The sequence below is a fragment of the Anguilla rostrata genome, chromosome 11 (genome assembly GCF_018555375.3).
Source record: "Anguilla rostrata isolate EN2019 chromosome 11, ASM1855537v3, whole genome shotgun sequence".
Lineage (NCBI taxonomy): Eukaryota > Metazoa > Chordata > Actinopteri > Anguilliformes > Anguillidae > Anguilla > Anguilla rostrata.
In genome coordinates, this window is record NC_057943.1 from 3919742 (window position 1) to 3946469 (window position 26728).

At 46.5% G+C, this 26728-nt stretch overlaps 1 protein-coding gene across 3 annotated transcripts in view; it reads left to right on the forward strand.

The window, feature by feature from the left end:
- Positions 1-702: 702 nt before the first annotated feature.
- The window catches only part of plxnb3 (plexin B3), a 78840-nt gene continuing 52814 nt past the window's right edge, over positions 703-26728 (forward strand). For 2 of the 3 annotated variants that reach the window (XM_064300563.1, XM_064300565.1), the window contains exon 1: positions 703-991. The gene's annotated coding sequence lies outside the window, so the exon portion shown is untranslated. Of the gene's footprint in view, positions 992-25450; positions 25705-26728 lie in introns of those variants that run through there. The other variant, XM_064300564.1, reaches the window with a different exon arrangement.

Here is a 26728-nt window from a genome sequence, read left to right on the forward strand (position 1 = left end):
GGAAACCCTACTGTGATTACAGGCGCGCGGATGGAACGCTTGCTGAAAAGATCAAAGCTGCTGAGAATTCCAATGGCCCGCGGGTTCTCCGCGCCGAGCGCGCAGGAATGCGTTTTAAAACGCGCAGTGATCATGGAAATTGATTTGGAAATTCTGGATCCCCGTCGGGCAAACGTATGTCTACGCAGTAGAATACCTTTTAAATACTTAGTGGTTAGATCGCAGGTAACATTGAAAAGTGCCTTGTTTAAATAAATAAAAAATAATTTAAAAAAAAAACAATTTGTTATACGATTCTACACTTCATAACAAAAGGTCTTATTTGGCGATAGATATAGATGGATAGGCTATATATAATTTTAGGTCATCAAGCATGGTCATGCTGTTGAGCCAAACTACTTACTATATGCGGCACGGACTGCCCGACCCAAGTGGTGAGTTAGCCTACCAATGTGGCGTGTAAATATAGATGCTCAGTTTTGTTTGTGAAATAATGTTGGTGATAAAGAGGTCTATTTAAAGAACCATTGGGAGTCATTATTTACCGTTATAGAAACGATGACATATGATTACCCGATGCCAAATTAAAATGTATTTTTAGACCGTACGCTGTAGCCTAATGTTAATTTTCTAAAATCAGCCTGGACGAATACGGAACACTGACCAACAGGTGCCGCTACAAATCCGCGTCTGGGCTCGCCGCCGCTCCCTTTGAACGCTCCTAAGGGAACTCCGAGTCGAGACTTTTTGTGTTCTATCAGACTCCGCTTAGCTACGGCAGTACGCTTGTGCTTCTCTACCTTAATTCAAGGAAAGTTTTGAGCTGTGATCCTAGCAAATTTTACTAGCTCCACGGGGGGCGGGGGTGTCCCCCTTCTCTTTCGATCACCTGGGGGTTCAATGTAACTGTTGGACTGTCCTTAATTGCCATTTTTGTGGTCGTGTTACAGTAAGCACGCAATCCCGTGGTGCAGGATCCTCATAAGGAAAGGTGAGTGGAGTTTTCGTCTCGGCTACATGATTTTTTAGTCGGCTGGGTTGGCTGGGCTAGCAAACCCTACGCCGACTGTCAATGTCGCTAACACGCTCGCTGTCTTCGAACAGGTTTGTAGTTGGCTAACGCTTGCTATCTATTTATGTTGCTGCATTTTTGTATATGGCTTGCTCAGAAGCTAATTTCTTATTTCTCGTGCGTTTTTTGTAGCGCAAATATCGGCATTGTTCACGGGTAGCTAGGTTTATATCTACTTGCCTGCTAGCTGTCTGCAGGCTAGCTAACTTAGACACGGAATACTTCGCATTCTTCCACGCACGGTTGCTTAAAGTGTTTTAACAGGCTCCGATTCACCCATTTTTTGTCCGAGTTGTTTATGGTGGAAATCACACCCGCGAAGCGACATATGCAGATTTCTCCAGTAAAACAGTGCGTGCCATATTTTGACATCGTCTTGTCGATGTGACTGGATAGAAACGATAATAAGAGAATAGAGATGCCGTTCTAACTTTTCGTCTCTGTGTTCATCCCTATCTGCGCAAACCTGCAGCTAGCGTTGGCTGGCTGTCTGACAAGTTACGCCATTCGGAACTATGGCGACCACTATAACTACATTGTTTTGCACTTGCTCGATTTAAAACTGACTGTGACGGGCGCATCGAGAGGAGGGGAAAAAAACTCGAAAGCCTCTTTTATGTTGTCCATTCAGTATCTTGCAGGCTCTTGTATTTCGACTGTTTCCCCTATATTCGTACAGCAGCCATCGTTGTGGTTGTGTGATGAGTTTATTTTCGAAACAAAAACGTGTTCAGAATAATGAATAGTGAAACAACTTTTTTTGAACAATAGCCGCTGAACCATCAACGCTGTCACATAAATGGAGAATGAAGCAAATCGGTTCGGCATACCAGATCACGCAGGGTCGTAGCCTACAGAATTGCCGCTGTCATGTGTAAGTGCAGACGTTGAGTTCGCAGGCCTCGAATCAGTTATGTTATTCTCCAATTAGTGAATGAAAACGAACGTTCAGACAAGATACAAATTTAATTAAAAAAAAACGAATTTTCCGCAACTGCCAATTACTGAATTTCCACCATTGAAATGTGAATAAGTAGTGGGCCTAGCCTATATGTGCGTTTCGAATCCAGCCGCTCAGAGATGTATAGAGGAGCGAGTGGAATAGCAGAACTAGGTAAAGCGAACAGATGTATAAAACAATGCGCTCTCTCTGCCACGTATAAGCACGCATTCAGACAGTGGGTCTGGGGTTTTTCTAAAACATTTTATTTGACGGATATATTCAATTTTTTGGCTTATCGTGAGTGTAAGACAAGCACAGGTCGTTGAGCCAGTTAAACGAAAGAAAACGTCTAGATTTTATCACGTCTGATTTCAAGGGCTGTGAATTAAAGAATATATATTGGCATCTTGAAAAATGTAAATAAGGATGACTATAAGATTATTATCGTTGTTCATCGTGATATCGTTGCACTGTAACGGAGCAATAACTTATTCTTAAGTTTTTCAAAATTAATAATTATTGACACTTGATTTTTTAGGTGTTGACATTTGGTCTGGAAAGTAGCTGCTTTGCACTAATGCTTATGTGCTTTAAATGTAGCACATCTCGATATTACATGTACACGGCTCGTTAACACCAATTTTGTGCGTGTGCTGCAGTGATTTGCTTTTCAATAGATGATTTTAATATATTTAAGATAATATTGCTACCTTCACATGAATAGCAGATTCACTTTTTGCTGATTTGCAAACGGTTTTAGCCGTTTGTCGCTTTTTCCTTTTCCTTTTCCTTTTTGTCTCCGCCGGCAGTTTGATTTCTCTCAGTGTTACTCCTTCATAGTCTGTAAATAATCCGCTCCCTCTGCCCGCTGTGCCTGCAGGATTATGGGATTTCCACAACCCCGATTACTGTGTGTTAATAATCTCTAATCTGCACCCCCCTCCTCGCCCGGTACCCACCCAGTGGATTGCCGTGCAGTTGCAACAACTTTAAATATGGCCCCTCTTTTTTCGGCACGGCCCCTTATAATAAATTAATTAACCGCAGTTCAGCTGTATTTGTTACATTACATTACATTACATTCATTTGGCAGACGCTTTTATCCAAAGCGACGTACAAAGAAAAATAATTTGTAACGGTTGTACTTAGTGTAGTATTGCTGCAGTATTATACAATATTTTGGAGTTTTTTTTTAAATTGGCGTATTAACTGCAGGTTCCTTGAAGTAGAATGCTTTTGTACTGCATCGTGCTTCAGTTAAACTGCTGTATAACTTCCCTGTAGCTGCTGTAATTTTTTGTTGGGGGGGCTATGGGGGGTGGGGGGGGGGTGTTCAGAATAGAGCCCCAAGTCCCAGTCACACCTTCGGTGTGCAGCAGCTGTCGTGTCGCTAACTCCTCTGGCACAGTCTAAACAGACCGTGATGGCACCGTCTATTTCTATCTCAGAAGGGCTGTCTGAGGCTGCAAGTTTAAGTGCGTCCATTTTGTATGGTTTTCTGTTTTTGGCCACGGAACCAGGTGAGGAAAAGCGATCAACAGCCCCATTCTGGGATTTTTTTGTGGACATCCCATTAGAGGGGATAATCTGGGCCTAATATCCCCCCTGCTTATGAAGTCACTTCAAAGTTTTGAAGTAATTTGCATATTGGACCCTTTGATCAAATGGTTAGCCTCCTCATTCGGAAACAGTCTGGGCACTTCCCAAGGCAATTGCATTTACCAGTTGGCCCCTTGTATTAATGATATTTTAGACCGTCTCCCCCAGGGGGTAGACCGTTAGGCCGTTTTTAACATGTTGGTTTTAAATGGCCACCAGTCCGGTCTGCTTTAGGATTAGACGGGGATTGGGCCTGTTGTGCGCCCCACATGGCAACGCTAAGAGCTTCTTTTGTTTTTGCCGTGTCTGTTGATCCCCACCGCTCCGCACTCACGAAACGCACGGAAACGCAAGGACATGCAGCAGATCTCTGGGTTTTTGTTTTAAATCACAGATTTAAAAAAAAAAAAAAAAAAAATTAAGTATCTGGGGTTCTTATAAAGATGTGGACAAACAAACGGACAAATGAAATTAAGTTGAGGTTCCCTTGTGATCCATTCTTCCAGAAGTGATTTTCACTGGGACGTAATGCGCATTAGACAACACTATTGCAGATGTGACCGTAGTAACCGACTGGCTAGTTTTTAAAAGCAATCCCTGAGAATAATGGCTGTTAAAATCTTGACCTAAGAGCGGGACAGCAGTCATACGAGGTTTAGACTGCTGTACCAGCTCACTGTATGTGTTATTTGGCTGGAGTGGTGGAGCACTGATGGTTCATTCAGATTTGGCCCAATCGGATTGTGATCTTCTGTCTAAGCGATGCGTGTGTGTGTGTGTGTGTGTGTGTGTGTGTGTGTGTGTGTGTGTGTGTGTGTGTGTGTGTGTGTGTGTGTGTGTGTGTGTGTGTGTGTGTGTGTGTGTGTGTGTGTGTGTGTGTGTGTGTGTGTGTGTGTGTGTGTGTGTGTGTGTGTGTGTGTCTCCTTTCCGTGAGTCAAGCGAAAGCACCCGCACGCGGGTATGCAAATCCTCTCTGCACGGTCCGAGGGAAGAGAGATGTGCACAGGAAGACACGAGAGAGAGAGAGAGGACACACTGGTCTGTCCAGTTTGCTCTCTGTTGAGGGGAGGGGAGGGGAAGTGGGGGGGTGGATTTTTGGAGGAGGAATGACAGGAGGCAGTTTGAAAAAAAGTGGGCTTTTGGGTTTCTGGATTTCAGTTATAAAGAGACATGAAGGCCCACTCATTTCAGCAGGCTGTGTTCGGCTAAAATGTGTGTGTGCACGTATTTGTTCACTGTGTGTGAGAGTGTGAGAGTGCGTGCGTGCGTGTGTGAGAGTGCGTGCGTGCGTGTGTGTGTGTGTGTGTGCGCGCGCGTGCGTGTGTGTTTTTGGAATTCCGTGTTGAGCCGTTATACAATTATTGTATCAGTCATATAAATGATGCAGTTACTTCAAATGTGTAAATCAACCAGTTAAAAAAACAAAAAACAAAAAAAAAAAAAACACGTCAGTTGTTTACTGGGGCCCGTCCTTTTGTAGGGTGGATAAGAGCAGAATCTGCTGGCCTGTGGAGTTATTGTCTGACAGTGCAAGTATGACGGACGATTAAAGGCAGAGCTTGTGTAACACAATCTGTCCCGCCATCTGCCTAATTCGGGTTTCATTTTTGGTGTTTAGCCTAAAGTTTTTTCCTGTGTTTGTGGATTACCGTGTTAAATGGAAATGGAAACCCCCTGCTGGACCTAGCACACCCAACTAGCGGCCAGGAAGTGAGCCTACGTGGATCTGGGCCCAAATTCTCCTGGCCTATCAGGGCTGGAGTATGCCACCAGGTTGGCTGGTTTTTGGGGGTGGCAGTGTAGTACAATGGGTAAGGAACTGGTTTTGTCACCTAAAGGTCGCAGGTTCAATTCCCGGGTAGGACACTGCCGTTGTACCCTTGAGCAAGGTGCTTAACCTGAGTTGCTTCAGTGTACATCCAGCTGTATAAATTGATGCAATGTGAATGATATGTTTAAAAAAGTTGTGTAAGTCGCTCTGGATAGGAGTGTCTGCTAAATGCCTGTAATGTATTGTAATGTAATGTAGGGCTTTGATTGCTTCACATACTGAGTAGTTTCTATTTTGTGATTGCATTTTAAACGGCAGCATAAATTCAGTCAATTAGTTTTAAATGATTTTTGTTCTCTATTTCAGGAATTCATTTGAATTTCTCCAATGGGGCTTAATTGGTCATTATGTGAGTTTAATTTAGGTGTAATCTTGTGTCGCACTAGGCAGCTCAGAGAACGTTTCTCTCTGTGTCTCTCAGATTTTTCGCATATTAAGTTTGCTCTTTCAGTCTTAAGATATATATATATAATTATTTTTTTTTGACTGGGAATTTATTTGGTTTCCCGTGGCATTTCCCTTGCGTACAGTTTACCGTTATCGACACGGTGAGTCAGAGATTGCGGTTGTTTGGTACGGTCAGTCTGGTGTGACCTAGCCGTCTACGCCGCAGAGTTTCTGCATTGTAGCCAGCGTGTTTCACCGCTTTGTCACACCAGGGAGATAAAATCGCTCTTATCGTGGGCTTGCATTCGCAGGCATTTCTCCGGAGAGCTCCAGAGAGACTGATACGGCCTGTTTGGGACAAAATGGTCACGAGCTGGCTGTGTTCACAGAGGATCACACCAGTTTTGTTCTGGTGCCAAGTGCTGGTCTGGGCCCTGTTTCGCCAAACAGGATTTACTGAGTTAGCAGAGTGACTGCTAACTGAGCAAAACCCGGAAACCCTGCCAAATGTGGAACATTGACTGAAGTAAAAGGAGCCGTTTCGGGTTTTACTCGGCGCCAGTTATCCAGCTGACTTCCATAATCCTGCTTTGTGAAATATCTCCCTGGAGACCGTGCCTGTGTTGCTTACTGTAGCCTACCATCCACAGCAACTGATGGGCCCTGTTTCAACATCAACAGGGAGAACACATTGGAACGGATAAGAGTTTGTTTGTTTGCTGTGTCAAAAATATTCACAAATCGGTGCAGCGATTTTTGGGAGCTAAAGAATGTTGTGAGTTCTTATGGAACTATGGGGAACTTGTTGATATTTAATTGAAAGAGAGGGCTAAATGTGCATTTAGGCTAAAAGGCTAATGTCACCCGGGCTAGTTAAGGACAAGTGTGTGTGAGTAAAAAAAATAAATAGGATTGCCTAACAGGAAATTACACCAGGAGCCTATTTCATGGAGGTGGTTTAAGTAAAGCAAGGATTAGTTCGAGTCGTCTGGCTCGAAGTAGCCCGACTCTGATTGGCTGCCTGGCCGCGTTTCACAACATTACATTACATTACATTTATTTGGCAGACGCTTTTATTCAAAGCGACGTACAAAAAGTGCATTTCATGGTCATAGACAACTACTAAACACAGGTTCAGTAAGATACAATACTTATTTTGTACAGCTATTTCTGGCCAAGAACACAGTTTAGTTCACACAGTGAACACTATTCAGACCTAACCTCTGCAGAGCCAACTAGGCAGAAGAATAAGCTACGGTATTAGGACAAATACAAATTACCAAAAGGTGCTGGGATGGGACAACGCCCATTTAGGAGTAATGTGATTGGATGAACTCGAGCCGGTAAAGGCACAGATGCAGATCACTGATTGGATGAAAGAGAGTTAAAGGGAAAGAATGGCGGTGGGGGGTGGGGGGGGGATGGTTGGGGGCAGGACTGTACATTTAATTAGCGATATGGAGGGTGGGGGGGGGGCGTATTTATCCTTTATACCCAATGCACACCCCCTTGCATGTTATGTGTGTGTCATCGCTTGACGTGACTAAGTGTGCGGTGTGCGTATAACGAAGCGCTTAATGATGTTCTCTGGCCCCGCGTCTGACACGCTGGCGGCGTGTCTCCCCGCCGCCTTTGTTCTGCTCCGATTGGCTGCAGCTCCTCGGTTTTGTCGGCTGTCGCCCGAGTGCAGAGAGATGTGGGTGTCGCCGTGGTGAGAGTGTGAGCCCCCCCCCCCCCCGACTCAGTGGTCCCATTCAAGCGCTTTAGCACTGAAACCACTGACAGGCGTGTGTTCCTGTGCACAGGGCTACTTTACTTTAATAGTCCGGAAATAAACACGTTTATTGTTTAATATCAACTGATGGCTACTGTGCAATTACACACACACACACTGACACACACACCAGACCTGGGTCAAATGCGTATTTGCTTTGGATTCAAATACTTTTCTCTGCTCTATTGAGCTTGCCTGGTGTAACTGAGCCTGCCAATATAAGACCAGAAGGCGGGGTTTGCACTTTTTGAGAGCACTTCATTGGCTCCAATACACCGGACAAGATCAGTAAAGTGTAGAAAAGTATTTGAATCCAAAACAAATACGTATTTGGCCCAGGTCTGAGGCACACTCACACATATACAGTATATAAAATGTATGTGTGGTTGTGTGTGTGTGTATATGCAATGATCCTAATGGTTCAATTCTGTGATAAAACGCCTTTGCGATGAAGTCCATATCACTGCATGGTAGAAAATACTAAACTGCCAAACTATGAAGATCAGTGAGTATATATGGCAATAGCCACGAACATTTCATGAAGAAAATAGGCTTGATTTGTTTCTTCTGGATCAAAATGCACTGGTGCGTGGTGTGTAGTTATTTAATAACTTGTGTAACAGATTGGGACTACTGTTCAAACATATTCCTCAAATTGTGCAATGAGAATGTTTACATTTTCACTGCGCTGTTTGTATATGACTGACAGTTTTATGGAGACCGTCAATCTTGTGTAAAGTGTCAAAACAGATACGGGCAGGAATTGCACCATTGCAGACAATACCAGTTTATCTTTAAATACAGTGGTCCTCCACTGATTTCAGCTGTAAATATACAGCAATGTGTCATCTGTTGCTTTACATTGCAATTTTTCTTTGCCTACTGTTCTTGCTATCCCATACGTTGATTGACAGTACAAGGTGAAGTCATTGTTTCACAGAATGCGCGATTTGATTGGTCGGTGTGAATCTGGACAAGCCGCGCGAGGCTTGCTTGGCGTGTTGCCATGGTGAAGATCCTGGGCAGGTCTTAAAGCTTGGGGGTTTTTTTTTTTTTTTTGCGAGACCAGAAAGCCCGAGTTGTTCCTCCACATTCACAGAAGTTGGCCAGGTGGGCCGCTGACCCGGCTGTGTAGAACGCGGTCCGGGTTCTTATTGCGGCAGGTAAAGCCGAGTGCCCTGCGGGCGTACCTGTGCTGTAAAGGTGTGTGAGGGCCCCCTGCCCATTATTCGCCATGAAAGCGCTGAAGTTCACGCGGTTCACCGGGCTGGCTCTAGCAGGTGGCGTTGTACGTTTTTATAAACAGTATTCACAATATTTTAAATTATAGTAAAACAGTGATTATTTTACTGCTAAGAAACTAGGACGGACGACAGCTGTACAGTAAGTGCTGTATTTTTTTTTTTCTGTTTTTCGAATGTGTGAGTGGCCTGGCTGCTTTCCTCCAAGTTGAACAGCTGTCCTATGTCACAGGTCACTCTGGTGAACGTTTAGGCTACACTTTGCACACACATCGCTGTGTAAGGTAACAGCAGCATGTGTTATCCCATGACGTGCTGGCGGTTGACTTGCCGTAGGGTGTGTGTGTGTGTGTGTGTGTGTGTGTGTGTGTGTGTGTGCGTATGTGTGTGCGTGCGTATGTGCGTGCGTGTGTGTGTGTGTGTGTGTGTGTGTGTGTGTGTGTGTTGTGGTGTGTGTGTGTGAGTGGTGTGTTGCTGGTGGGTGTTGTCTGTGCTGGCGTGTGTGTGTGGTCGTGCTGGGTGTGGTGGTGTGGAGGCTGTGGTGTGTGGTGTGTGGTGTGTGTGTGTGTGTGTGTGTGTGTGTGTGTGTGGTGTGTGTGTGTGTGTGTGTGTGTGTGTGTGTGTGTGTCGTGTGTGCGTGTGTGTGTGTTGTCGTGGTGTGTGTGTGTGTGTGTGTGTGGTGTGTGTGTGTGTGTGTGTGGTGGGGGGGGGGTGTTCTCATGAGTCTGAACTCCCCCTGTGACTCCTCGCTGCTGTTGTTGTGACAGATGTATGGACGTGCGGGTATATAGCCTGGGGGGGGCTCTGAAATCTGTGGCTGGGGCCAGTGGTGCCCTCCTCCACATCGCCAGGGAGGGAGAGGAGGGATCGTGCTGGGAGGAAGAGTGGGGAGGAAGAGAGTGGAGAGGCCTACAGCACCCCCCCCCACCCCCAGGCTGATCCCACGAGATTAGGACAGCGAGAGGAATCCCAAGAACGCACAGGCTGATTAGGCGCCTGTGTGTGTGTGTGTGTGTGTGTGTGTGTGTGCATACGTGTGTGTGTGCGCGCGCGCGCGCGTGTGTGTGTGTGTGTGTGTGTGTGTATGTGGCATAGTGTGTGTGTGTGTGTGTGTGTGTGCGTGCATGTGGGTGTGTGTGTGCGTGCATACGTGTGTGTGTGTGTGTGTGTGCGTGCAGATCCCTTGATCGCACCAACTGCTGTGTTTGCCTCCCCGCTCTCCTGTCAGACTGCAGCCCTGACAGGACGAGGGGCTCCCCTCTCAGATGTGCTCACGGCGCCATTAAAAATTAATGCTGCTTTTTATGCATGCGTTCTCCCCATGAATTTTCATACGGAATACCTGCAAACTATTGACACATCACCTCTCCCAGACACTCCACTCTTCTCCGTAACCGCTAGATTCCCCTTTAAAAGGTTCAGGGAAGACTAAATGCAGGTGTACATTTAATGAGATTTTGGTGCCTCGTCATGTGAGATTTCTAGATCAGTTTTTGTCTGTTTCTGTTATCGGTTTTCTCTTGCACTGTTGTTCCGAAATGGACAGTTTCTGTTATTTTCTGACAAATCCCTCTCCTCTCTGGAGGAGTGATACTACTTGAGGTCGGGGATTTCACTGCAGTGATCCCGAATTCATTCTGGGGCAAAGAAAGTGTGGGGACCCCCCATGGTGGCCTTGGTGCAGTCAATAAAAAAATATTCCCTTGACCAAGGCCCGAACAGTGGGATAGAGAGAGGGGGAGGGGGTGCGGGGGGGGGGCGACTGGACAGGCAGCGAGAGATTCTGTGAATTTTGGGCACATCCGTTGACAAAAGGCCATGTCATTGACTGGACCCTGGGTAAAATTCTTCTCTTTGTCGATCTGGTTGTTGAGATAGCAGTCAGCTGCAAGGCGGGAGGGTAGTGTGGGGGGGGGGGGGGGGGAGCTATCCACTGCGATGGCTCACACAAAGTTGACACATGAAAAACACTCTTGTTGAAAAGGCTTGAATGAATGCTTTTTAAGAATTTGGACGATGCTGTTTTCCACTCGAACCGCGACGAGGATGAAAGCGGTCTCAAGATGGCCGCCGTAATAGCGGGGTATCAGACGGAGGTGAGCGCTGAGAGGGCTGTCAGAACACGCTCAATGTCACCTCAAGGGCACTCTGCCTCGAGACCATTTCATTCAGCGAAAAATCGTTCACTTTCCAACAAAAGGTGGATTCGTTGCTCTGCTCAGAAACTACATTTCGACAACCAGCTTATGTCCAGGTTGAACTTGCTTACTGCACGTCCAGCTATTCGTTGTGTAAAATGTATTTTTTTTGTCCTCTAGATGACTGCCGGTTGACGCAGGCTAAATTGTTGGCGGTGCCCTGAGGGATTATGCGCACTGTGTACCATCCTTTCCACATCCTACATGTCACCTGATCTAGGTCCTTTACCGCTTGGCAGTGCTCCTGTGACTCTTTGTCTCCGTGGTGACGGTTTGACTTCCAGGTATTGGCCTTGTTTGGAGCCGAATCCCCTTTGCTGAAGCTGTGCTTGCCTCCGCTGCTCGGCCCTCGTGCTGTACGGCCCTCAGGCCTTCCAGCCGCGCGCCGCGATGTGTTTTTCAATCTTTTCCCGCCATTTTCTGAGGAGATCTGAGCTTCCTCGCAGCTGTGAGTTAGCCAGACGGATTAAGGAAGCGCACAGAGATCCTCCTTCCGTGTTGTCTGCTGGTTGGTGCCCTCCTCTCTCTCTCACTGTCCCACCCTGTACCTCTCTCCAGTCATCCCCCGCTCTCTTCCCCTCTCTCTCTCTCTCTCTCTCCCCCTCTCTCATACTCTTCTCTCTCTCCCCCTCTCTCTCTTATACTCCTCTCTCACTGTCCCACCCTGTACCTCTCTCCAGTTATCCCCCTCTCTCTTCCCCTCTCTCTCTTCCTCCCTCTCTGCCTCCTCTCCTCTACTCCCTCTCCTCTCTCTTCATACTTTTCTCCTCCTTTCTCTTTATTCTCTCTCACTGTCCCACCCTGTACCTCTCTCCAGTTATCCCCCTCTCTCTTCCCCTCTCTCTTCCTCCCTCTCTCCCTCCCCTCTTCAATCTCTCTCCCTCTCTCTTCATATCTCTCCTCTTTCTCTTATTCCTCTCTCACTGTCACTGTACTCTACAATCATCCTCCCCCTCTCTCCTCTCTCTCTATACTCTCTCTCTGTCCCACCCTACTGTTCTCGTCTCCCCTCTCTCTCTCTTTCTGTCCCACCCTGTACCTCTATTCAGTCATCCTCCTCTCTCTTCAGTAATACTCCTCTCTTCAGTCATACTCTTCTCTTTATGGAGTCAAACTCCTCTCTCTCTTTCTGTCATCCTCTCTCTCATCCTCCGCTCTTTTCATTCATCATCCTCTCTCTCTCACCGTCCTCTCTTTTCATTCATCCTTCTCTCTCCCTCTCTGTTACGCAGACTCTGAAAAGCCCGGCTGTCCGTTTGAGGCCACTAATGAAATGTGCCTTTTTATCCCATTAGGTGGGTCAGAGGGGCGCAGGTTGCTGTGCCAGTTTAGCTTGTGTTTGGTTTTGTCCTCCCGGCTCAAGTGGGCTCTATTGACATGACAGGAGTTGGCAAAGTTGTGGTGTTGACAAAAGGCTTTTTGAGCAACACAGTGGCTGATTAGAGCCCTGTTGTCCTCTCTAGAAGTGCCCCCCCCCTCCCCCGGGTCCCCCCCCCACGGCACAGTGCTGTCACTGTTTTTCTACTGTTACTCTCTGGGCAGTGTTCTGTGCAGACGTGTTGTGTGCGGTGTGTGGTGGTGTGTGTGTGTGTGTGTGTGCGAGCATGAACGTGAGTTGCGTGCGTTTTGTTTTTGAGACTAGGTTCATTTTGCTGTGTGTGTGTGTGTGCACATGTGAGTGTTTGTGTGTCTGCGTGTGTGTATGTGTATGTGTACATGCATGCGAGTTTGCGTGTTCTGTGTGTGCGTGTGTGTATATGCGTGTATGTGTACGTGTTCTGTGTGTGTGTGTATGTGTATGCTTGTGTGTGTGTGTACATGCGTGCGTGTTTGCGTATGTGTGTGCGTGTGCGTGTGTGTATGCGTGTGTGTTGTGTTGCGGCGTGTATGCGTGTGTGTGTGTGTGCATGTGTGTGTGTGTTGCGCTGGTGTATGGTTGGTGTGTGTGCGTGTGTGTGTGTGTGCGTGTTGTGTGTGTTGTGTATGCGTGTGTGTGTGTGTGCGGTGTGTGCGTGTGTGTGTGTGTGGTGCGTGCGTAATGGTGTGTTTTGCGTGTGTGTGTGTGGTATGCGTGGTGTGCATGTGGTGGTGTGTGGTTGGTGTGTGTAATGCATGTGTGTGTGTAGGTGTGTATGCGTGGAGTGGTGAGAGTGGGCAGAGGCAGGCGAGAGTTGCGTGCTTGTGTATGTGTGCGTGTTCTGTGTGTGCTGCATGTGCTTGCGTTGTTGTGTGTGCATGCGTGCGTGCGTAATTGTGTATGTGCGTGTGTGTTTGGCTGGATTACACTGAGTCTCCCCCCCCGTGAGGGCAGAGGGCACGTCTCAGTCGGGCCGCCTGGTGGGCAGATCCTGGATTGTTCCAAGATAATCACTGGCATCGTCGCGAGGGTGAAGCGGACAGTGAGAGAGAGAGAAAGAAAGAGAGAGAGAGAGAGAGAGAGAAAGAGAGATTTATTTTTATTCCTTTCTTCCAGCTACCTCCCCTTTTATCTCTCTTTCTCTCCCTCCCCCCCCCCCTCCATCTCCATCTCCTCTTTTCTCTCTCTGCCTCTCTGCCTCTCTGGCTCCCCGCTCATTGTCTCTTCCTGCGTGTCTGTTTGATGGAGATTTGCGGGGCAGATTATAGTGGTTGTAATAATGTGTGTCAGGGGCAGGGGTGGCAGTTTAATTGGGGCCTTTTCGCACACAGCTGTCAGATAGCGGCAGCATCTGTTTCACCGCCGGCGCGGAGTCAAACCCGCACGCTATCATTTCACTTGTTTAACCGGAAAGAGGCAAAGCGTGTTTTTATTTATTTATTTAATTTTTTTTTTTTTTTTTAGAAAACAAAACAAATAAATCGATCGCTTAGCTCATATCTGTTTCGTTTTTTTGTACTGATGAATGGATCTAGAAATGGCACATATTTGCACATTTTTGGAGGTCCTGGTATGAGATTTTTGTCGCAGGTGTTCTGGTTTACGGTGGTGAGACAAACCCAAGTGAGCTTTGATCGCACTGATGTTTGTGAAACTGTAATTGCAGGTTTTATATTCAGACAATATGGAAAGGAATACCTTATGGCTCAGCGTCACAAAAAATGATGGATGCATTGTGAATTGAAGCCAGCTCTCTCAAATGCCAAACTGCATTCTGGGTTTTTTTTTTGGCTGGATTTTTTTTTGCGGAACCAAGTGCCAGGATGTTTCCCTCGAATTATGTGTTGCTAGAGACTGGCAAGCTGATGTTTTGAAATGAGTTGTTTATTAATTTGATCGTTATTCCAGAAATTAGAAATAAATTATTTAAGTTCAAAATCAGTGTAAAATTTTTTAAAATTAGAATAAAATGATATGGTGAAACGTTCTTTTTTTATTCTAACTGCGGCTTAGGGTGGGCAGGTCATTTTTGTAGATGAAGAGCATCACAGTCATCCAGCCACGAGGAGATGAACACGTTTCTGACCTGTTCTGCGTCCTTAAATGACACTTTTAAGATGCAATTCTGGGTTTGTAGTTGTAGACAGGGGCACGTCTGGGATAAATTTGTTTCAATGTGTTTTTCTCCCCCCCCCCCCCCCAAATCCAAAGTTAGTAATGAAGATAACAGCGACAATCTTCACCTCAGGTGTGACAGTTGGGATAAAGTCGCCCAGATCAAAGCGAAGTGTATCCAACCTGCTTAACAAACTTTTTTTTATCAGCCTGAGATGATTTTTCGGAGCTGTGAAATGTTTTTGTGTGTTCTTGTGGAGCGCTTCCGTTCATGCGGAAGGTTAAAAAAAAAAATATATATATATATATTTTGCATATTACCAAGTTTGACTGACAAATGCGGCTGTGTTTCATCTACATGAAAGTGAAAGGAGATGCTACGCTACGCTAGGCTACGCTACGCTATGCTACGCTTATGAATAACGTTGCCAGGAGGCTGCATATAAATGGAGAACACACATCGCTGGAACCTCGCACAGAAGCCCGGAGGACTTGGTGGGCAGCGTGAACATGTGGAGAATATGTGGCCACCAGTTGAGACTGAAAACTGTCTGCGAGAGATAAGACTTCCAGCAGGAAAGGCTGAAAATTAAATTCTGAGAATGAAAAAAAAATGAATAAAAAAATGTATCGCGCACATGGGCCTATAATTAATTGGAACAAAAGTTAGACGAGGTTATGTTTCTTAATGATGGGCTGAACAAAAAGATGATCTAAAATAAGTTTAAAGCTTTCCCCAGAGAGCTGTTAATGATTGCGAGAGTATCATTTCTCACAGAACAAAACACTCTTTAAACAGTCGAGTTGAAATAACATTTAGAGAACAAGTAGGACTCAAAACACTTAATCATCCCTTATTTTACAAACGACACAAAATGTGACACATTGTTCATACAGAGAGCTGCTGAGGACCACGTAGTGGGTTGTAATTTCCTATTTGATCAATCTGATGTGAGGAAATCTCAGATTAAACGGGTGCATTTCCAGTGGAACGGGATTGATAAGTATTGAGCTGGGGCTATGAGCGCCTTCAGCCATATGTTGCGAGAGGTAGTCATCATTTCACGTTATTGTTCTGTCCTCTGATCGTGTATCAGCTCAGTTTAATAACTGAAGTTACTTTTTTTTTTTATTCCCAGATCACCATTTTCTTTCCTGGCAAGGGCCCATTTTTTCTCCCCCTGTTTGTTATCATTTTGCAGTCTCTTCCTTTTCGTCGCGGTGAGCCATTCTGTTGTTGTGCTTGACAGGGAGGCCCTGTAATCTTTTCCTGGTTCTCCTGGTTCCCGCGTTCACATCCGGCACCATTTCTGCTGTTATTCTTTTTTTTCTGCTCTGCCCCCCACCCCAGCCCCCCCCCCCCCCCCCCCCCCGCCCCCCAGCTCTGTCCTTGACTGCGGACTCTGGTCTAACCTGTCATGCTACCCGGATACCAGACGACTCTGTCAGCGACTGTGAGAGTCAGAGGAAGAGCGGTGGCTTTCCCTTCCTGCCGATGCTCTTCCTCTCTCTCTCAGGGTGTTATTATCATTAAGGACCCCAAAGCTTCGGCATTTCCAAGGCTGCCTATTGTTGAGGTTCGGAATTTTTAACCCCCCACCCCCCAACCAACACCCCCACCACCCTCAGTCATAAAAAAATAAAAAAATAAAAAAAAGATTTCTGTAAAACCCAGTGATTGTTGAAGAAGGCTGAATGTTAAAGAAACTTGGCAGACATTGCGAGGGCTGTGGGACCATAGAATGTATATTTAAAAAAAATGTGGACAAAGTGACTGTGATGTCACCAACTGACTCTCCATGGGCTTGGTGGAAGGCGTTTTTGAAGCCTGGAAAGTGTAGTTTTTGTGCCGCCATGTTGTACAAACGGGAGCCCGAGAAAAGGGGGGGGGAGCTCCAAATGACGCAGTGACAAATTGGCACATGGGGAGACATTAGACGAAGAAAAAAAAACCACCTATTGCGACTACATGTTCTTGTGGGGGGGAAAAAAATTGGACTTCCTGTTTTGCCGGCATTGTTACCATTGACTTGGAATGGAAACGGCCTACACTGGAGCCAACCGCACTGGCGCTAGTAAACAAGGTCTCTCAACAAGACCAGTAAATGAGCTTTAAAAACAAAAAAGTATGATCTCGGCTGCTTGTGTGAGGACGTGTTCTCAAAATCAAAAAATGGCACCAAAATCTAAACGCTGTAAAATAATTATTGTGTTTAGAACTGGTAATATTAGGTATTGTATTGTCGGGCTTCGTTTTGGGAAATTGCCTGTGGAGTTATTTAGTGGAATTGGAGAAGTGAGTAAATCTCTCAATCAGCCCAAGGTCAGCAAAAGTGCCATTGAGTGCTGCCATCTGGGGGAGGTGGAGATGGATGTTACATTACATTACTGGCATTTAGCAGACGGTCTTATCCAGAGCATTCACACTGGATATATACTGTAGCAATGCAGGTTAAGCACCTTGCTCAAGGGTACAACGGCAGTGTCCTACCCGGGAATCGAACCTGTGACCTTTAGGTTACCAGACCAGTTCCTTACCCATTTTACTACACTGCCGGGGGGGCGGGGGTGTAAAATGCAAGCAACTTCCATGCTGAGCAGTTGTGTCTTGAGGTTTTGTCTGGGAATGTGCGTGAGGTTGTGAGGTTGGAATGGGAGTGTGTGTGTGTGACACAATCCCAGTGCGTGTGTGTGTGTGACACGATCCCAGTGCGTGTGTGTGTGTGTGTGAGACTCGATCCCAGTGCGTGTGTGTGAGATGATCCCTGTGTGTCTGTGTGTGAGACTCAATCCCAGTGTGTGTGTGTGTGACTCGATCCCAGTGTGTGTGTGTGTGTGTGTGAGACTCGATCCCAGTGCGTGTGTGTGTGTGTGTGATACACGATCCCAGTGTGTGTGTGTGTGTGTGTGTGTGTGATGATCCCAGTGTGTGTGTGTGTGTGTGATGATCCCAGTGCCTGTGTGTGTGAGACTCGATCCCAGTGCGTGTGTGTGTGTGGTACACGATCCCAGTGTGTGTGTGTGTGTGTGTGTGTGTGATGATCCCAGTGCGTGTGTGTGTGAGACTCGAGATGCCTCGTGTCCAGGATAGCGGTTGATAGCGGTTGGGCTACGTAGCCGAGCCGCGCGCGCTGCTACTTACGGGAGTGTAGCGGCTGTTATTATCCCAGCGGGGGAAAAAATAGCTCACACTACTGTGTTGTCTCTCTTTGAAAGATATAAATTAAGCGGTGAAGCGCTAAGTGCTATAGATCGTGTGTGTGGGCAGGGGAGTGGGGGGGGAGTGAGGGGAGGGGACGGGTGGGGTGGGGGGGCGCTCGGAGAGCTCAAGTTCAGCGCATGAAAAAATGTGTCGCCAGCTCTCGGGGTTGGAAACGCCGGAGAGCAGCATTAATGCGGTTTGCTAATGCGACCTCCTCTCAGAAGGAGCGTGTTTGAAGAGGCACGGTGGCAGGGCCTGACTGCGGGGTACAAAGGAAGGTAACGCGCTGTAATTGAATGCATTATGAAAGTGCTCCTTCTGCAGTTTCAAAACTTGAAATGGAACGGCAAGGGAAACGGCTTGCCAGGATAAAAGTTTGGGGTTTGAGTAGATGAGGGGGGGAATAAAAAAACCAGGCAATGTAGGCAAACGTGACATGGAGATGTGAGAGAGGCTGATTGTGAGCGCTGTTTAAGGGTAAAGCACCTCGCGTTGTCCTCCCGCTGTGTGCAGAAGCAGATTCATTACGTCTATGAAAAGCCTTGGGTGGTGGTTCGACAAAGGAAAAAACCGAACCGAGTCAAATCGGCGTTCAAACTTGCGCTCGGAAATTATCGTTCCGTGCTGATGTTTCTGACGGCCACATATTTGGCTCTCGGTGTGTGTAAAAAAATTTTTTTTTAAAAACGAAGGGGAAACCGCTGCAGCGAGGGGTCAAAGGTCGCACGGCCCTACAGTGGCACCATTGATGACACAATGAGGGACGTCTGAAGCGCGGCGGGGGGGGGGGGCGCGCTGCTTCCGTTAGCACACAGAGGCCATCTCTATCCGGGCCGGCTTTGATATTTTGATGGACCCGTGCATGACGTACGGACGGGACAGGGCTACTTACGCAGGGGCGAGGCCGGTGGAAAAGCGGCGGTCTCAGCGCTGGAAGAATGCGGCGCGGAGTCTGCAGCCCGCTTTGTGAACGTGGCCTCGCTTGGCACTGCCACGCTGGGGCACGGACAAGGACACACGCATGCATACACACGCACGCACACACACACGCATACATACACACCGCACTCACGCACACACACACACACGCATACATACACACACACGCAGACACACACACGCATGCACGCACACACACACACGCATACATACACGCACGCACACACACATACACACACGCATACATACACGCACGCACACACGCATACATACACACACACACACATGCACACTCATGCACGCACACGCACGCACGCACGAACGCATACACACACACACACACTCATGCACGCACGCACGCACGCACACACACACACGCACACCGGCACACACACACACACACACACACCGCACTCACGCACACAGGCACACACACACACACACACACACACACACACGCATGCACGCACACACACACACACACACACACACACAGAGGCATGGATCTGTCAGTGCCTAGTGTCTGTAGAAGAATTCACAAACAGAACTAAAAAAGCTACACTGCAAGGTGCAAATCACAAAAAGTGCCAGGTTTGCTAACAAGTACCTAAAACAGCCTGCGGTGTTCCGGAAGGTCTTGTGCACAGATAAGACCAAGATTCACTTGTATCAGAGTGATGGCGAAAGCAAAGTGCGGAGGCCAAAAAGAACTGGCCAAGTTCCAAAGAGCCCTCATCTGTGAAACGCGGTGGAGGTAGTGTTACGGCTTGGGGCACGCATGGCTGCCACAGGCACTGGCTCACCTGTCCTTATTGACGATGCAGCTGCTGATCGCAGCAGTGGATTCTGAAGCGTACGGAAGCGTGTCACTTTCTCGAGTTCAACGAAATGCCTCCAAACTCATTTGACGGCGCTTCATCCTACAGCAAGACAACGATCCCAAACGTACTGCTATCAAAATCAACAAGGTAGCCAAAAATTCTTGACCGGCCAAGTTATTCACACATTCTGAATCCAACTGAGCATGCGTTTCATGTGCTGAAGAGAAAACGTGAGGCAACTAGCTCCCAAAAACAAGCAGGAGGCGAAGATGGCTGCAGTACAGGCCGGGCAGAGCATCGCTAGAGAAGATAATCAGTGTCTGGTGATGTCTGTGGGCCACAGACTTCAAGCAGTCATTGCGTGAAAAGGACTGCGAATAAACATGACTACTTTCATTTACAGAACGTTAATATGTCCCTGACATAATGGTAAATGGACTGCATTTATACAGCGCTTTTATCCAAAGCTCTTTACAATTGATGCCTCTCATTCGCCAGAGCAGTTAGGGGTTAGGTGTCTTGCTCAAGGACACTTCGACACGCCCAGGGCAGGGGGGCCGTGTGTGAAAAGGGCTGTAGAAGGTGCAGTTTATCCACGTGGGAATCGTTTTATTACAAATCAAACTGTGGAGTACAGAGCTAAATCGACAAAAATATCTTTGTCGCGAACATTATGGAGCTCACTGTACATACACACACACACTCCAACTCCACAGACACCATTCAGACGGGCATGCGTGCATGCACACACCATGCGGTACAGCATACGCATGATCAGATACACGTATACGTGCAAATACACACACACACACAAGCGTCTTTATGAAGTGCAGAAGAGTACGCGGAGAACGCACACTCTACATATTGGGGCCTTATATGCTTGTACATGTACACAACCTGCTTTCCCCCCCCGAGAGCACATGTCTGCATTTTATGAGATGTTGATTTGCAGATATCCAGCATTCTAAAGCATGAGGAACCATGGACACACACACACTCTCTCTCTCTCACACACACACACACACACACACTGTCCTTTGTGTAAGGAAGTGCCCTCTCTTTCCAGTCCTTGAATGGGAACTTGAACCTAATTTCCATTTCTGACTGTGCATCACAGTTTCGCTGTGGAGCGAGAAGTTCTGCTCTGGCCGTCTGACCATAATGCGCTTTTCTGTTCCTCTCTGAGCGAAATATCCCAAATCTTTTTAAGTTCCTGCTTCGGCTGTGAGCGGGACTGCGTGCTTTTCATTCTCAGAATGGCTCCTTCCTGGAGATGTCCGCGGCAACACTGCAGTTGCACAGAATCTCTTCACTGTTCTGTTGGCTTTCTTTTTTCTCCTTTTGCTAAATTTTGTACTTAAGTGTTGCTAAGCTGGGAGAGAGCGAGAGAGAGAGAGCAAGCAAGTGAGAAAGAGAGGGAGAGTGAGAGACAGAAACGGTGTGAGAGAGAGAGAGAGAGCGAAGGGTGTGAAATGATGAAGGGAGAAGAGATGACAGGTGACGGGGGAATGGAGGGTGGGGGTGGGGGGGGCGGGGGGGGGGGCAGGGGGGTGGTAAATGAGCAGGCAGGAGCAACATCGTCAGTACAGATGAACAAAAGAAGTGTGTTTTAGGGCGTTACGTCTGGATAAGGAAAGCATTTGCCCATTTTCATAATAATAAAAATTTAAAAAGCCCAAGACTTTCACATATAACCAGCTAGCTCTCTCATTAAGAGACCATTTAATGACAGACTGTAATTCAGAACAACAATGGTCATTATTAGTTAATACTAAGCTGTAATTTGAACAAATTGCTATACCCTTTTTCAGCCTTCGTCCACAGTCTGCTTACTGAGAGTCCACCTCGCGGTGTCGGGTTTTAAAATACGTTGTGTAGAACACGAAGGAAGAGATGCCAGCTAGCTTTGCAAAGAACTGCTTAGACGAATTCAGTCAGTACATGACGTTTTCAGGTTCACAAGGAATCAGCACAACTTCCGTTTAGTCTGTTCTACACAGCGATTACAGGTATATTTGAGAAATAACAGTACATAAAATAAATAAAATAAGGTAAACATGCAAGGTAAAACGCTTCGCGTTTTGAGCTGGAATTTCATCCTCAGTATGTGATTCGGTTGCAGCGTGGTCTTAGGAAACCGTGGCGACACCGTTTAGAGAGCCGCAGGCTTCCTGTACCACACCACTGACGTCCCGCGCAGTTTCTCCTCAGTTAAAAGCTTTTTGACCGTTAGAGTCGTCAATGGCCTGGGCACATTCCTGCCATATTTTTAAGTTTGTAGTCTTGTGATGTAATCCAAGAAGAACAGACACAATTTGAAGTTGAAATTCTGTTCATAGTTGATGATATAACATGAACATTAAAAATGCTGTTAGATTATGATTGTGTGCAAACTGGTCACTATCAGTTATTTATTTTACATTACTTGCTCACTGAGAGAATTCTCTGAACCTCTACACTTCTATATAATTTTGTTTTTCAGTGCATTAAAAACCATATTTGTACTCAAAAGAATGTATTTTTATGGAATATATTTTGGCCGTATACAGTGTCATCTTTCCATATTCATGTGATTTCAAGGTTATCAGTGGCAGGTATAAAATGGCTTTGGCTTTGATGACCCTGGTGGAAAACATGAGGAACTTCGTCCCCTGATGGCATATTGCTTACAAACTTCAGCATGGCGCTAGTTTTTACAGAATAACTGCCTATTTGTGCCAGAACACAAATCCATCTGTTGGAAACTTTTAATTTGGTATAAGGCTAGCTATGCCTTAATTGTGACACTAAAATGAAATGCAAAAATATCTCCACTGGGCTATAATCCAATGTTAAATTAATTTTAACTGGGAGAGGAGGCGGCACAAACCTTGGGCCAAGCAGGGACTATAGCGGATCGATTTGAATGCATTGCTGCAGAGTATAGTACCTTTAGATGGCTGCTGCTGTGGGTTTTTTTGTTGTTGTTGCTGTGGAGCTGCCCAGCCGTTTGGCAGAAGAGCAGTGATCTGGTTGTGCACACGGGCTGCTCCTGCTTCAGGATGAGCAAACACTCTTTGACCGCTTCTGCCGCCAGCTTTCACACAGCAACAGGCTACCGCGATTCCCCACAGTTCTGCTCGGGGCGTGAGAATACATGCAAGGATGTGTGTGTGTGTGTGTGTGTGTGTGTGTGCTGCGTGCGTGGGGGAGAGGCTAGCGTTAAGGCGTGCGTGCGTGGTGTGTTGGGTGTGCGCCGTGAGCGCATAGCTTTCAGCTACGCAAAATGAGCGTGTGTACTGGGTGCCAGTGTGTGTGTATGAGTGTGTGTGCGTGCGTGCGTGCGTGTGTGTGTATGAGTGTATGTGTGTGCGTGCGTGCGTATGTGTGTGTGAGTGTGTGTGTGAGTGTGTGTGTGTGAGTGTGTGTGTGCGTGCGTGAAGGTGCCTGTGTGTGTGCGTGTGTGTGTATGAGTGTATGTGTGTGCATGCGTGTGTGTGTGTGTGTGTATGAGTGTGTGTGCGTGCGTGCGTGCGTGCGTGTGTGTGTTTGGACAGGAGCGAGAGAGAGAGAGGGAGCGAGAGGGAGAGAGAGATGCCTCTTCACACACAAACCCACATTGTTCCACGAGAGCTTCTCCTGCCGTCTGACACACTGCAGCCGCCGCAGCCGCAGACGCTAACAGTCACTTACAGAACTCGGGGAGCAGCGGCACTGTAAGTGTGCTTCTGACTGGCTGCTGAGCTCCTCTGTGTGTGTGTGTGTGTGTGGGTGTGTGTGTGGTGTGTGTGTGGTGTGTGTTGCAGCATTTACTGCGTGAAATTGGTGTGAGAATTTTCAAGGCCATAATATCTATTGTGTGAGTGTCCTGCCAAACCTGTATCTCCTTTTTGTTTTTTTGTTTACATTCTACTGCACTTCCTCCCCCCTCTACCCCCATCAAATTGTCTGTGTACTCTCTCTTACTCTCTCTCTCTCTCTCTCTTATTCGTTCTCTCTCTCTCTCTCTCTCTCTCAGTTCCTCACTGTCACATCACAGTTTGTTGATTTCCCCATTTCTTCCTTTGCCTAGCTTTACATTTCTCTCTCAAACAGAAATTCCCGTTTAATTGCTGCTTGCGAATCCTCCCCCCCTTCCCTCCCCCTCCTTGCTAAATTCACTGCTTCCCCCCCCCCCCCCCCCCCGGAAATTCAAATTCATATCACGTTTCTTTATTGGCAGGAAATACATATGTATATGCCAAAGCGTGCAGAAATCAATTAAAGTACATGTGTATGGTAAAATAATAATGATAATGAAGATTCTCAAAACATAAACAACATAATAACGATGACAATGTTAATGGTAATTCGACACAAGTATGAAAAAATAATCCCTGTGTGTGTGTTAGGAGTGCATGGTCACTCAGTGTCCCTCAGGGCTAAATATATATTCTTCTGCAGTTGGGGCTATTGGTCCTTCTAATAGGATTGCACATTTTTCATCCTTTGTTGATATATGAGCTCTTTGTAATTATAGCATTTATGGAAATATGCCTTTCATATTGCCACTGTGCAGTTACTGTGCAGTTAAGGAGGAAGTGCATCTCCGCCTCCACCTCTCCTGTCTCACTGTGACCAAATTCGTTCTTCTTTGGGTCCTCACGAGTTCTTGTGTCTGTCTCTTTCTCTCCTTTGGTTTCTCTCTTTCCATTTCTCTCCCTCTCTCACTTTACCCCCTCTCTGTGTCTCTCTTGCTATCTCCCTCTCCCTCTCATTCTCACTCCCTCTCCCTCCCTCCCTCCTCTCCTCTCCTCTCTATTCTCCCTCTCCCCCACCTCTCTCATTCTCGCTCCCTCTCTTTCTCTCCCTCCCCCTCTCTATCTCTCTCTTGCTCTCTCCCTCTCTCTCTTTCATTCCCTCCTCTCACTCCTCTCATTTTCTCTCCCTCGCTTTCTCTCCGTCCATCTCGATATCCCTCTCTTGCTCTCTCCCTCTCATTCTCACTCCCCCTCCCTCTCTCTCTCTCTCTCCTTTACCTTCTCTCCCTCATCCACCCTCTCTCCCACTCATCCCAGGCAGTCTATCCCTCTCCTTCCCTCCCCTCATCCCTCTGTTTCAGGCCCTTTGTGTGATGCTTTAATATTTTATGAGGGCCTTGATGGGGGGTGGGGGGTGGGGGGGTGGGCTGTGTACGCTGCACTGGACAAACAGGACCCAGCTGAGCTCAGCGCTCCCTCCCTGGGTGCCTGTTCATCAGCATGCCTGTCTGAGGGCCCGTCTCTGTCCCCACTCCCCACTCCCCACTCCCGCTACAGCTAAGGCTACAGCTACAGCTACACACAATGGGCTGTCATCATTTTCAACTGCAAACAACCAGGCCCCAGCAGCTCACTAGCTTTTACCCGCTTTTGTAAACGAGCAAGGAACTGTGTCAAATGAAAAATATTTTGGCTATGTTCACCTCAAATCCTTTTTATCAAAGTATTATTAACATAAAGTGGTCAAATGCTGCCTATTTGTTTTCTTTCTTTTACAGCAATTCCCTGAAATTTTTATAAAGAATGTCTCTTACAGCTGAATTATAAAATGCTAGCCTGGAATCTGATTTCGTGGATAAGCTGACGTTTGAGAGTGACTGCACTCTGCACCGACACTGGCAAGCTTGGCTGTTAGCGAGTACAAAACGACATGCGGCGCACTTAATCCCCGGCCACTGAAAGTGTCATTCGCGTTATCGGCATTGTTACCTCTTCCAACAGTATCCATTTGAAACGGTGGCAGGCGATCTCTCCCAATTCCCATCTGCTCGCTCCAGCTGCGGGCGCGAGAGGCGTGGCGCTGGCGGCGAAGCGGGATTGTGGGACGGGATTTAAAAAAAAAAAAAAAAAATTAACACTCATTTCAGACGCATTTAGCCCAAACACTTGCGTGAAAGATAATTTAATATTAAGTAACTTGACTCCGCCTTTAAAAAAAAGACCCATTCACTGGAAACAGCCATGTGTGCGGCGTGACAGGCACCGCCCATTTCCACAAGAGGCAGCTTTTCACTGTTCGGCTTTAATTTCAGCTGCTTCCGAACAATGTAGCGTCGACATAATGGGATTTATAGAGTCTGTGCGGTAATACTGGCGGTTGTTGTTTTGGTTTTTTTTTCTTTATAATTTTTTTTCCAGATTGTGTGTTTTTTTTTTCTTTAATTAAATTTTCGGCGTGGTTAGTCGGCTACCGTGACGGAATGACAGGCAGTGTTAACTGAGTGAAGTAAGTAGCCTATGTTGTTCTGTGTGCATATGAACTTTGATAGATGCTTGATTTTTTGTGTTTTTGTATAATGTCTTAATGTAGGCCTACGCGTGTACTTTTTTATACGACAGAACGATTTTGACTGTTGATACCTTTCACGCTGTATAGAAGTTAGAAATTGGCACGTTAATTTTTCATGTAGTCTATTTCAGGTATTTGAACATGAACTCAAAGATGTTGTATTTTGTAGTCTGTCAGGTTGCATTGAAGTACTAAATGGAGACTTTGCTGTGCGACATTTATAAGTACATTCACTAATATTATTTTACAAACCATTGCGAACAGAATGACAGTATTCCATTCCCTGTCAGTATATTTTCAATTTCTCTGGTTAATTATACTTGAGGACTGTGGGAGGTTTGACGCACGCTCGTGACAGAAGAGTCTTACAGCGCATTTTCGTGTTGTATCGCTTCCGTTTTAATTTGTTGAACTGTTTGTAGTGACATAACGCTTATCAACGTTCGTGAAAAGCAGTTTGTGAAGATGTGCATGCAATAAAGCCTATGGAGATACGGCTTTATTGCAACCCTGCGTATGGGATGCAGTGAATAGCCTAATAGTTTATTATGTGGTCATTCGCAGTAAACAACCCTCTGCATTTTAAGACAAGTTGGAACACTATGTTTGGTACGTTTTACGGCGAATGGATGTGAGAATCCCCCTGCGTTTTCCCCGAAAATCGAATTCTTGAATAAAATCGTAGACCAGTTTGCCTTCTGTCAAGTTCTGTCAAGCACTCGCATTATCGCACATTTGTTTTTGCTCCAAGTTGGTCACTTTGCAAAAAGAAGTGTTGCTGTAGTTTGCGCAAGTTAAGTCCACATCCGGATTTCACCTGACCGTGTTCTGAAATTGGTGCACGGCATTTTAAAGGCTGTTCAATATTTTCTTTTGCGGCCTCCGTTCAGTTTCCTGTGTGACAGTTTGTGGCTTTTCTGAGAATGAGTGCTGCTGAGCTAGCTAGCTAGCCAGCCAATCC